Here is a 13,372-nt window from a genome sequence, read left to right as displayed (position 1 = left end):
GTTTCAAAAATGACTCTCTCTCTCTCTCTCTCTCATTAGAATTAGCACTTCCAAACAGAATGGCAGTGCAAGCTGTCAAGTTAAATGTTTTAAGGTCAAATTCTTTGACAAGCTCATTTTTGCCTTGCTGCAATCTTTGCACATCACCGTAAGTATTTGAAAGTGCATATATACACACAGGCACATGTCTGTGCATTTTTGTGTGTGCTCCTATAGTATCTCTCTGATTTCCTGCTGTTTGCCTTGAATGTATATTCCTGCCTGATTTTGTGTGTATAATGTTGATGCTAATATGATGTTAATTACAATATGCCTTTTTTGTATATTTAAAACAAACCAACACTATTGTATGTTCTTGTTTTGATGTGCTTCGTTAAAGCAGTGTGTACTCTATACATTTGTGAACATAGTTGCCACCTTCTTTATATCGTAGCACAGACCCCTCACCCCTCACCCACCCCCGGGTAGATTACAGTGCATGATATTTATCTTTCTGAGAAGTGAAAGCATGAGACCGCTATGCCTGTACCGCTATGACTCTAAACCCATGTGATTTAGATGGTCAGATATGCAGCATATCAAAACTTTCCATGAAGGCTAACCTCACTGATCTGCAGCAGGACCACCCGTGTAGTGCCCAGTATATTTTTCCAGACTTCAGATGTAATGTAATAGATGATTATTACTAGGTCAGAGATCACATGAACTGAGTGGCCACAAACGATGTGCTATTATGGCTTGAATACAAGCAAGAAATAATTGGATGATCTGGTAGCTGCAAGAGGACTGTACACAGAGAATTAAAGATTTATATTTATCTGTTCATTCTAAGGATACATTAGGGTATAGTCTTTACTTTGAAATCTAAATGACATCATTGTGTGGCTTTATGATACTCTTTTAGAGATCTAACTAGACCAGAAGTGCTTTACCAGCACTTGACATATTACTGCCCCCTGCAGGTCTGTTTCCAGTGCACTCTGAGGTAGCTTCACGGAAAGATCATGGATTACCACGCATACACAAACACACACATGCAAGTGAATCAGGTGCTCAGTTTTCAGCGCCAGTTCCCTTAAAACACCTGAACTCAGCCCACAATGTCCACCAAATGTCCAGCACTAATCTGTTTAAACCTGTTCTTATATATTAGCAGCACTTTAAAGAATATAATAAGAAAATTCTGATTAAATATGTTTAAAAAAATGCTAATGATTTATGTATTTACTTTGTTTGGTGCTGAATTTTTGTTATTCCAGTGAGGATATAAAGGTTATATGCATCACTGATGTCACAGGCTGATGTTGCTAGAACAGTTATAATTAAATTGAATAATGGTGGAAAAACTTTTTTACACATAATGAATAATGATCATTTGCTGTTACTTCTAAAATAAATGAACATGTGCTTCTGGAAAGGGAAGCCTTGCATTCTGATTACCTGTTGGAGCAGAATGTACAGATAACGACGTGAGAGACCTGGACAGACCAAAAGCCTAAAGCACTGCTGCACTGCTGACTAAGCAGTTTTTAAAGAAGAGCTAATTCCCATGAGCACCACTCTCCGCAGATAGGAAACCATTAATCAAAATTAAAATTAGGGTGAAAGAACTTTAAACTAAAAATAAACTCTGCATTTTATAACGAAATAAATCTTGAATGCCAATGAAGAGCACGTTTGTTATCAAGATTAATATGCAAGTTGTTCTTGTTCTTGTGTTTTTTTTTCCTTGTGACTGTAAAATAAAAGTTACTGTCTTGTCGTTGCAGAGAGCTGTGGGACTGTAATATTCCAAGCTACATTACACTGAGGGAGATGCAGGAGAATAAAAAGCAGAAGATGAATCTGCTGACAGCCTTCTCTTGTGTTTGAGGTAGCAAAGGCATTGAGGTATTCAGAGGAGCAGCTTTTAGCAGTGCAGGGAACTGCATTTCACATGTTCCTCTCCAGCCTGTCAGAGAGAGATGGATTGTCTCTTTCGCTGAAACATGGATAGAACTAAAAGATGAGGGTGAATTGAAAACTGAGACTAAGTAGTAACTCTCTCAGAATACCTCCAGAGAATATGAACCTTTATCAGACGAAATGGAAATGGTTGATACGGCACAATAGCTTTAAGGGGTTGGTTGGTTTTGAAATCATTTATTTGATTATCTCATTATTTTACTTTTTACTCAAGTTGTCAATAATTGAATGTACTGCATAGTACATAAAGTGTTACTCTGTTGTGTATGTATATATATGTGCAACAGAGCAACACATTATGTAACTGACCACATAATGAAAGCAGCTGGGAAAAAAAGGAAGCAAGAGCAACAGTCAATGTCTCCAGTAGAACTATGGCAGATTTAATATGTTCAGTAAAACAGTAAAATGCACAGCTTTTACATGACACTTTAAAGCAAAAGGGTTTTCTGATCTTTACAGTAAGACAGATACAGGCCCAACAGTATCTTCATCTTAATTGCCACCATAGTATAACTGTAATAATATTAACTTATAAACATAATATTGTTCAAATTTGATCAACTGGTCTCATCTCCTACAGCCTTCAGAAGAACCTATAGAAGCACAACAAACAATGTCTCATAATGATAATAATGATAATAATAATAATAATAACAATAATAATAATAATAATAATAATAATAATAATAATAATAATAATAATAATCAGCAGCAGCACCAATAATCAAGATCAGGCTCTCGTCCAACAAGGGAAAAATTCTTTCTTATCTGCAGAGAGGAGCTTCTTGACCTGTTGTTCTTTGAAGAGGTCTGGTTAATCATGTCTTCCTGCACTGAGCCATACTCCACACACTCCAAGCCCTCTCTAACTGATTACAAACAGACAGTTACAGCTGGTTACATTCAACCTGCACATAATGATGAAGCTGTAAGAACTCACAGCTGGCAAAAGGACTCTCCAATCATGAGGGTTAGCGATGTCACCTTGTCCTATTGCATTTCAAGAGGTAGGTATCTGAGAAATAATTGCACATGTACATAGATTCAGCTTTGTAGTGTCAGCAGCTGGTTTCAGAAGGTCCAAAAAAAGTAACAGGCAAATGAACTAGGAAGAATATACTGGAGACTTCACAACTATCAAAACTGGGCTTGAAATATAAACGAGTACAAATGTAGCCCACTGTCACAAGGTGTTTAGGTGGGAAAAAAAGTTGATGAAAGAAGATAGTAGAAGAAATGAAGTGCTGTAGCAATAGAGCTATTCTGAGCAATTATGAAAGTCAAGAAGGAAAAACAGTTAAAAAAAGTCAACAAAATCATTGTTTATTCATGAACCTCTGATTAAAGGTTAATGCAGTTATTAGATCATAATTATTTCAAATTTATTATTTAAATCCTGAATTTATATATTCCTGTGAAGCTACTTTATAACAATGTCTATTTTAAAAAGCTTTATGCAAATAAAATTTAATTAAATTTTAAACTTTGAATTTAAACTTTTGAGCATAATGTGGTGGTGATATTGAAAAAGCTAATAAGCACAATAAGCGTTTTATTTATACATATATATATATATATATATATATATATATATATATATATATATATATATATATATATATATATATATATATATATATATATATAGTAGTATTTTCTTTATTTTTTTCCTAAAGGTATGCCAAGCATTGCATTCAGCTGCAGAAATATTATTGTACTGACTCATATTGCTATTCTGCAAGAAAAGAATTGTAGTAATAATATATTCATTATGATGTGGTCAACTTGTTTTAATGGATCTTAAAACTTGACATTTTCCTGGGGACTTTTACAGTCTGCCAACAAGGCCACAGGTCTATAGGTTTTTTTCTCCCGTATGAGGTGCTGAAGCTGGAAAGAAATATTTGACTTTAAACAGCTGTGAATGGATTTGCAGTTATTGCGCAGAATTGCCAGTGATCTCTCCTCTCTTCACATTTCTCACAATCAGTCTCTTTCTTGAAAAGAACTCTTCAATCGGTCACTCAAGTGTTTGGTGCTATATTTGTCCATTGTGCAATGTCACAATCCCCCCCCCCCCCCGCCTGCTCTCCCCCTCTCTCTTTGTCTATTCATCTTTATGTAACACCGAAGCTTTCACAAATGAACAGAGGTACATTTGTGCTTTTAATTCTCACTTGCAGAGGATAGTATTTTTTATGTGGAGATTAAAACTATATGTTATGGGTATATTGTGTATTTAATCATCTGAAGAGTTTCAAGCAGTACAGTGTCATCCATTTTACCCCAGAGGTAAATGCTTAATTTAAATTATATTATACTTCTAAAGAGCAATGCAATTTTCCACCAGCTCTTTTATTAATTTGAATCTCATACTGATGCCTGAACATGTGTAGTGATGTACTGCTTTTAAATTTTTTTGCTGCTGGATGTTTATTTGAATATAATAGATTTGGATATGCTGCATAACCTCAAATCATTATTTCCAAATGGTATATATGATTTTTAGTGAAATTGGACATACAGAATGCATTCATAAAACATCCCTTAAATGTAGGAGGGATAAGAAGATAACAGAAGCAAGCATCAACAGAACACTGACTGTGTTTTACTAGCTGTGTTTTCTCAGAATACTAGCTGTGTTGCCAGCTATGTTTTGTCAGAATACTAGCTGTTTTGCTAGCTATGTTTTGTCAGAATACTAGCTGTTTTGCTAACTATGTTTTGTCAAAATACTAGCTGTGTTTCTAGCTACGTTTTGTCAGAATACTGGCTGTTTTGCTAGCTATGTTTTCTCCAGAATACTAGCTGTTTTCCTAGCTATGTTTTGTCAGAATACTGTCTGTTTTGCTAGCTATGTTTTGTCAGAATACTAGCTGTTATACTAGCTATTATACTAGCTATGTTTTGTCAGAATACTAGCTGTGTTTCTAGCTATGTTTTCTCCAGAATACTAGCTGTTTTCCTAGCTATGTTTTGTCAGAATACTGTCTGTTTTGCTAGTGATGTTTTGTCAGAATATTATCTGTTTGCTAGCTATGTTTTGTCAGAATACTAGCTGTGTTTCTAGCTATGGCTTTTGAAAATACTAGCTGTTTGCTGGCTATGTTTTGTCAGAATACTGGATGTTATACTGCGCTCATAAAACATCCCTTAATTTAGGAGGGATAAGAAGAAATGTAGGAGGGATAAGAAGATAACAGAAGCAAGCATCAACAGAATACTAGCTGTACTTTACTAGCTGTGTTTTCTTAGAATACTAGCTGTGTTTCTAGCTATGTTTTGTCAGAATACTAGCTGTTTTGCTAGCTATGGTTTGTCAAAATATTAGCTGTGTTTCTAGCTATGTTTTGTCAGAATAGTAGCTGTTACACTAGCTATGTTTTGTCAGAATACTGGCTGTTTTGCTAGCTATGTTTTGTCAGAATACTAGCTGTTTTGCTAGCTATGTTTTGTCAGAATACTAGCTGTTGTAATAGTTATGTTTTGTCAGAATACTAGCTGTTGTAATAGTTATGTTTTGTCAGAATACTAGCTGTTGTAATAGTTATGTTTTGTCAGAATACTAGCTGTTTTGCTAGCTATGTTTTGTCAGAATACTAGCTGTTGTAATAGTTATGTTTTGTCAGAATACTAGCTGTTGTAATAGTTATGTTTTGTCAGAATACTAGCTGTTTTGCTAGCTATTATTTTTTTCTAAATTTTTTTCTAAATACTAGCTGTTTTGCTAGCTATGTTTTGTCAGAATACTAGCTGTGTATCTAGCTACGTTTTGTCAGAATACTAGCTGTGTATCTAGCTATGTTTTTTTTTTGCTTCAAAATTCTAGCTGTTACTAGATGTTTTATTTTCAGAATTCTAGCTATTATATTAGCTATGTTTTGTCAGAATACTATGATTTCTTTCTACAATTATTGCTATGTGTTACCAGCTACCAACTTTTTTTTTTTTTTTTTTTTAGAATAATATGTTTTCCTAGCTCTGTTTTGACAAACTATTGATTAGTAGCTTTTTTTTGCCAGAACCTTTGTTCAGTTTTGCTGGCTGTATTTGCCAGAATGTGTAGAACATCTAGCACCTAAGGATGATTGCTGTTGTGTGTGGGATAAAACCAATTTAAACCTATGCACCATGGAAATGTGGTTTGATAGAGAAACAGAAAAGAGGTCTGCTTATTTGCAGATTGTCTTTTATTTAATTTTATTTTTATTCTTAAAAATAGTGCACACAGGATAAAGCTTTGTTTAAGGCTCGACTTATTTAGTTCTGATGCAGAGAGAGGCAGAATATGGGACTTTGCTGCTGAATTAAAAAATCAGAAGCTCACAGTTCATCTCTCCAGCACGATAAGGATAAAAAAACAGGAGCTCCCTCTCCTTCAGTCTAAACTGAATATGACATGGTGAGGAGGGGATGTGTGGTTAGTGGGCCATGCATTTCTTCCACGACCCTTTGGGAATCTCTGTGACAGCAAGGACGATGGTTTGGCTGCGAGCTGCGTTCACGGGTGAAGATATAAATATTGAACAGGTGGCTTCCATAGCGTAGCGAATGGCTCAGGAGAAGATGATGATGGATTTGGTGGCCAGGAGCAAGACTGCTCTTCCTCGCTGCTCAGACTAATTCCCTCCCTGAACCTGTCACTCATAGCTAATGGATGCTAATACGAGTGGCTCCGCTAATATAACCTCTTTCATTGGAAGACCCCCCCCTTCCCTCTCTCTCTCTCTCTACATATTGCAGTGTATGTGAAGGACCCTTAAGGCTGACACCTTTTTAATAACAAAAATTGATGGATTTACCTCAGAAAAGTGCACTCAATCAACATGCAGTGTTTTTTTGTTTTTTTCATTTCAAGCTGGCCTATGCTGTTTTAGACTTCTAAGAAATCTGTCAGCATTCCAGGGCTTACATGTTTACTTGTGCTGTAGATACTTGCAGGATCAAATCCATCTGCCTGCCCATGCTCACTTTCTTTGTGTTTCTTTGATCACACCATGTATTCTCTCTGATTATGGAACATGATAACACTGTTATCTTAATAACCAGTGGCAAGATTAATAACAGTATAACAGATGGCATTGTAGCTTTAAGTCATTGAGTCTCCTCTAGTTTCAAAAATACTGAAGCTGGGACACCATATGCTGGAACCTATCCAGGTTGTACAAAAATACCAGGCTTGAGTGAGTGAATGAGTAAGCAAGTGATTGAGTGAGTGAATGAGTGAGTGTTTTAGTGAGTGAGTGAGTGAGTGTGTTAGTGAGTGAGTGAGTGTATTAGTGAGTGTGTTAGTGAGTGAGTGAGTGAATAAGTGAGTGCATTATTGAGTGAGATAGTGAGTGAGTGTGTTAGTGAGTAAATGAATAAGTGAGTGAGTATGTGAGAGAAGAGCACAGCAGGAGTAGCAAATAGTATTCCACAGGAAGACGGACATGGAGAGCGTTCACAGCACATGCACCATTAATACCAGCCGCTGACTCTAAGGTGTGTGTGTGCTTTAAAGTGTTCAGGTGATTGGGTGCAGGTGTAGGTGCTCAGTATTCTGGTGATTGGGGGCATGGATGAGTGTCTGTGGGTGGGTTCACCAAAACGCCTAGCAGCCTGAAGAAACTGCGCCATACCCTAGAGATAAATTGAGGCCCTCTATCAGACACGATGTCCTCGGAATCCCAAAGTGCCTGAAGATGCTGTTGAAGAGGGCCTCTGCCATATCCAGGGCTGTTGGCAGACCTTTAAGTGGGATGAGTTTACAGGCCTTGGAGAATGGTCTTTTAAAACAAGGATGGTGGTGAAGCCATTGGAAGGCGATAAATCTGTGGCAAAGACGATACCTAGGTGGGACCAGGGTCAGTGTGGAATTGGGAGATGCACAAGTTTACCTTCAGGTAGACGATGTGGTGTGGAGACCATGGCACAGACAGAGCATCCTCTTACAAAACGGGCGACATCCTGGGCCATGTTGGGCCTATATCTTTAGTGATCGTAAGGATGTTTGCACGTATGTTCTACCTTCCGGACCTCCAGACAGAGCAGGTACCTCTTCAGTGGTGGCACGGATGTTGTCATCAAGGGACCAGGTGATGGGACAAACAAAGAGGTCTGGAGGGAGTATGGGTTCAGGTTCCTCCGGTATAGGGTCTGGTGAATAGATTCTAGAAACAGCATCTGCTTTTGTCTGGGGTTTAAGTGTTTAGAACTGCAGATTTTTATGATCAGTAATGACTTTGAACGGATGATTAGCTCCAACCAGCCAGTGCCACCATTCCTCAAGGGCCAATTTGAAGTCCAGCAGTTCTCAGTTCCCGATGTCATAATTCTGTTCTGGCGGTGATAATTTCTTGGAGAAGAAGGCACATAGGTGGAGTACAGGGGGCTCTCCTCTCCACTGAGACAAGATAGCTCCCACTCCCAGGGAGGAAGTGTTTACCTCCACGATGAAAAGCCAGGTAGGATCAGGATGGAGGAGAGTTGAGGCCATGCAGAAGGCGGCTTTCAACTTCTGGAAGGCTTCGACCGCATCTGATGTCCAATTAAGAGTCCTGGGTTTCTTACGGAGAAGGGAAGTGAGTGAAGCGGTAAGTCCACTGTAACTTGAGATGAATCGATGGTAAAAGTTTGCGAACCCCAAGATGCGTTGAAGATCTTCGATAGTATGGGGCTGTGGCCAGTTCTTCACGGCTTCCACTTTGGTTTGATCCATCTGAATACCCTTCAGTGAGATTACCTAGCCCAGGAACTGGATAATGGGTCGATGGAACTCACACTTCTCCAGCTTAAGATACAGGTGATACTGATGGAGCCGGTCGAGTACCTCTTGTACATGGTCGATGTGGTCAGAGAGGTTGGGGGAGTAAATGAGAATATCATAGATGTAGATGATGGCAAATTTGTGTCTCGGAAAATCTCATTCATAAAGTTCTGAAAGACTGAGGGTGCATTAGAAAGCCCATATTGCATGACCAGATATTCGTAGTGCTCAGATGGAGTAATGAATGCCGTCTTCCACTCATCCCCCCGACAGATGCGGATGTAGGCACTACGAAGGTCGAGCTTGGAGAAGATGTGAGCCCCACATAGCTCCTCGAGTGCCACAGGTACAAGAGGTAGAGGGTAAGCAAACTTCACCATCTGGGAGTTGAGAGTGCGATAATTGATACATGGTAGAAGTTCTCTGTCCTTTTTGGCCATGAAGAAGAAGCTGAAAGTGGCCGGTGAGGTGGATGGTCGAATGAACCCCTGGTGTAACGCCTCCTTGATGTACTCCTCCATGGCCTTGCGCTCCGGGATAGAGATGGGGTAGATGCTCCCCTTAGGTAGTTTGGCACCAGGCAGGAGGTCTATCGCACAGTCCCATGGTTGGTGAGGTGAAGATGTCCTGGAATGCTCTGTACTCTGGGAGATTGACTTGGGTGGTGGAAGCCAGGCTCTCGATAGTGGTGGACCCCAGGACTGCCGTTTCTCGGAAAGGAACTGGAAGTGGTCATGTAAGAATTCTGATTCCAGCTTGGGTCCATCCCTCTCCACAGGTCAAAGGAGTTGTATGCAGATACATCAAGCATGTTGTAAAACACCGTCAGGGGCCAGTGGACTATCGTTCGTTTACAACTGCTTGGAGGAATGGAGGACCAGAGAATATTTCCATCTTTGGATTGGAAAATATCTTCAGTTTCAGGAGGCTCCTCTTCATGACTTGATTCCTTCTCGTCAGTTGGAACAAAATCTTCATCATTTTCAGTGCTATTTTCTTTATCTGACACTTCCTCCTCCTCTTCTGCAGGTTTTGCCTCATCTTTTTCCTCCTCCACAAGGTCAAAAATGAGTGTATGTACTCTTCATTTTGCTGTCTCAGAGTGAAATGTGAAATGCCCCAAGGATGCTATAAATTTAGGGGTTTTTTTTGTTGTTTATTGTTATCTTGTCCCTAATTGGGCAAATGCATATCTCATAGCTTTTGTTTTGTCTGGAGGCCCAATGGAATGCAATGCCCAATGCTTTGAAGTGTGTTTGACTGTGTGTGTGTGTGTGTAGCCCCATGTTGGTAGATCAGATGTTGCCCCCTGCTGGGCAAAGGCATATCATAAGTGTGAAATGTTTACAAATGTGTAGCTTTTGTTTTGTCTGGAGGCCCAATGAAACGTAATGCCCAATGCTTTGAAGAGTGTTTGACTGTGTGTGTATGTGTTCATTGTGCTGAATTGTGCAAGAGTGTGACCCATTGCACCACTAAATGTGGCCGGGTCAAATTGACCCCGGAAGACCACAGATGCTATAAAATTTATTTATGAACACTTATTCATCATTGTCTCCCGCTTATCCAGAGCCGGGTCGCGGGGGCAGCAGTCTAAGCAGGGATGCCCAGACTTCCCTCTCCCTAGACACTTCCTCCAACTCTTCTGGGGGAATTCCAAGGCATTCCCAGGTCAGCCGAGAGACTGCATGTCCTGGGTCTTCCCCGGGGTCTCTTCCTGGTGGGGCATGCCCGGAACACCTCTCCAATGAGACGTCCAGGAGGCATCTGAAACAGATGCCCGAGCCACCTCAACTGGCCCCTCTTAATGTAGAGGAGCAGCGGCTCTACTCCGAGCTCCTCCCGGGTGACAGAGCTCCTCACCCTATCTCTAAGGCCACTTTAATCTCATTTCGGCCACTTGTATTCGGGATCTCGTCCTTTCAGTCATGACCCAAAGGTCACCACCATAGGTGAGAGTAGGAACATAGATTGACTGGTAAATTGAGAGCTTCACCTTTCGGCTCAGCTCCTTCTTCACCAACAGACCGGTACATAGACCGCATTACTGCTGCCACTGCACCAATCCGTCTGTCAATCTCACGCTCCATCCTTCCCTCACTTGTAAACAAGAGATACTTAAACTCCTCCACTCGAGGGAGGAACACTCCTCCAATCTGGAGGGGACAAACCACCTTTTTCTGATCAAGAACCATGGCCACAGATTTGGAGGTGCTGATCCTCATCCCAGCTGCTTCGCACTCGGCTGCAAACCACCCCAGTGTATGCTGTAGGTCCAGGCTCAAAGGAGCCAGCAGGACAACATCATCTGAAAAAGCAGAGATGAAATCCTGTGGTCCCCAAACCGGACTCCCTCCAGTCACTGGCTGCGCCTAGAAATTCTGTCCATAAAAATAATGAACAGAACCGGTGACAAAGGACAGCCCTGCCAGAGTCCAACGTGCACTGGGAACAGGTCTGACTTACAGCTGGCAATGCTAACCAAGCTCCTGCTCCGGTCATACAGAGACTGAACAGCCCTTAATAGAGGGCGACGGACCCCATACTCCCATAGCACCTCCCACAGAATGCACAAAACACATGTGGACTGGTTGGGGAAACTCCAATGAACCCTCAAGCACCCTGCGGAGGGTATTGAGCTGGTCCACTGTTCCACAACTAGGGCAAAAACCACATTGTTCCTCCTGAATCCGAGGTTCGACTAATAGTCGGACTCTCCTCTCCAGTACCCCGGAATAGACTTTCCCTGGGAGGCTGAGGAGTGTGAACCCCACACTCTGCCACGCTATGTTGCAGAGACGTGTCACTCAGGACAGCCCCACAACATAGCTGACCGATAGTCCTTCTCCAAGGCCTCACTGAACTCCTCCCAGACCCGAGTTTTTGCTTCCGCAACCACCCGGGCTGCAGCTTGCTTGACCTGCCGGTATGCATCAGCTGCTTCTGGGGTCCCACAAACCAACCAGGCTCGATAAGACTCCTTCTTCAGCTTGACTGCATCCCTTACTTAGCCCGCCGTCTCTCATCATGAGGCACTCCAGAGTAGTAGAGGGTCCAACTTCATTCAAGGAGTTGGGTTCTAGAGCCCAGATTGTGCATGGTGGTGAGCCTACTAACTCTAGCCGATACCACTCAACCTACCCCACCAGCTCAGGCTCCTTCCCCTCCAGTGAGGTGACATTCCATGTCCCAAGAGCCAGATTCTTTGACCAGGATTTGGACCGTCGAGGCCCCCGCCCATGACTGCTACCCAAACCACATAGCACCGACCCCTTATGCTCCTTCCTGCGGGTGGTGGGCCTATGGGAACTGAGTGCCCCAGTGTGGCTCCAGTGTGGGGCCCTGCTAACGCCAATTCGGGCGACATAACAGTCCTTGATTTTTTACCACTCATGAGGGTATTTGAACCGCTCTTAGTCTGAACTGTCACCTTGGGAGACCCTACCAGGAGCACTAGGTCCCCAAAAACATGGCTCCTAGACTCATCTGGGTACTCAAACCCCTTCACCATGATAAGGTGGCAGTTCAGGGAGGGGATGAATACTTAATTCAACAAAAATAGTAATTAATTTTACTTGCAAAGAGCATAGTACGGAACTGTCAGTGTCATTTGCAGGCAAGTATATGGAAGAAAACCCAGTATGACAAATTAATCCTTTAAAAACAGGTTAAGTTGACCTGAAGACAACAGGAAGGTTAAGCAAGTGTACAAAGTCATCAGACTGTAAACACATTTATCAGTTTTTAGAGTAATGATTAATTTTCAGCAACAGCAACACTTTAAACACCCCTCAAAGCTGTGATAGAGATATTGATGAACAAATCGCTTCTCCTCAAGCTGACCTGTAAGTTTGATCGAAATGTTTGGGAGAGGTGACCAAAACAATTCACAAATGCCTGAGAGAATTTTTTTTTTCAGTAAGGTAAAAAATAGCAAATGCTTCTTTATTTTTATTATTATTATTTTTTTTAATTATTTATAATGTTAGATGTAATCATATCTGATGTCTATAACACTTACAAGCAGCATATACTGGAATTCATTAAAAGAATATTCTGTAATGTGACATATTTCTGATATAAACACTTTCACAATCTTCATATGAGGTGCAAGGGAGGTGAAGCATGACATCATACCACTAGTAAATATTTTTTCCTTGTGCTTAACGATGTAGTCAGAAATCAGAAAACATCAGAGGCAGGCTGAATGAAAGGCAGGCAGATGAAAACAAGTAGAGTATCCTGATGAACACAATAAAGCCTTCTCTGTTTTATAAACCTATATTTGCTCACCTATATCTGTTGTAATGGATTGTGGATCATTAGCAGCGCTTTGAGAATGGAAATAGATTTTAATTAGATATTATTGTTTTTTTTATTAAAAAAGAAACACACAATGTGCTCCAAGTTTGATGTTATTTTTAATGTGTTAAATTGTTTTAATTAGTTAAATTTAATTTTCTCTAACTGGTTAAAGTGGATCCAGAACCTATCCTGGGAATACAGGCATGAGGCAGGAATACAGTCTGAAAGGGATATCAGTTCACGACAAGGCGCGCACACACACACACACACACACACACACATGGACAAAGAGATAGCATGAGAAACATATACAGTAATGTGACACCTAACTATTGTGTCCTTATTTGTATT

The sequence above is a fragment of the Hemibagrus wyckioides genome, linkage group LG08 (genome assembly GCF_019097595.1).
Source record: "Hemibagrus wyckioides isolate EC202008001 linkage group LG08, SWU_Hwy_1.0, whole genome shotgun sequence".
NCBI lineage: Eukaryota > Metazoa > Chordata > Actinopteri > Siluriformes > Bagridae > Hemibagrus > Hemibagrus wyckioides.
The sequence above is the reverse complement of the archived record's forward strand: the minus strand, read 5'-3'. Positions refer to the sequence as shown.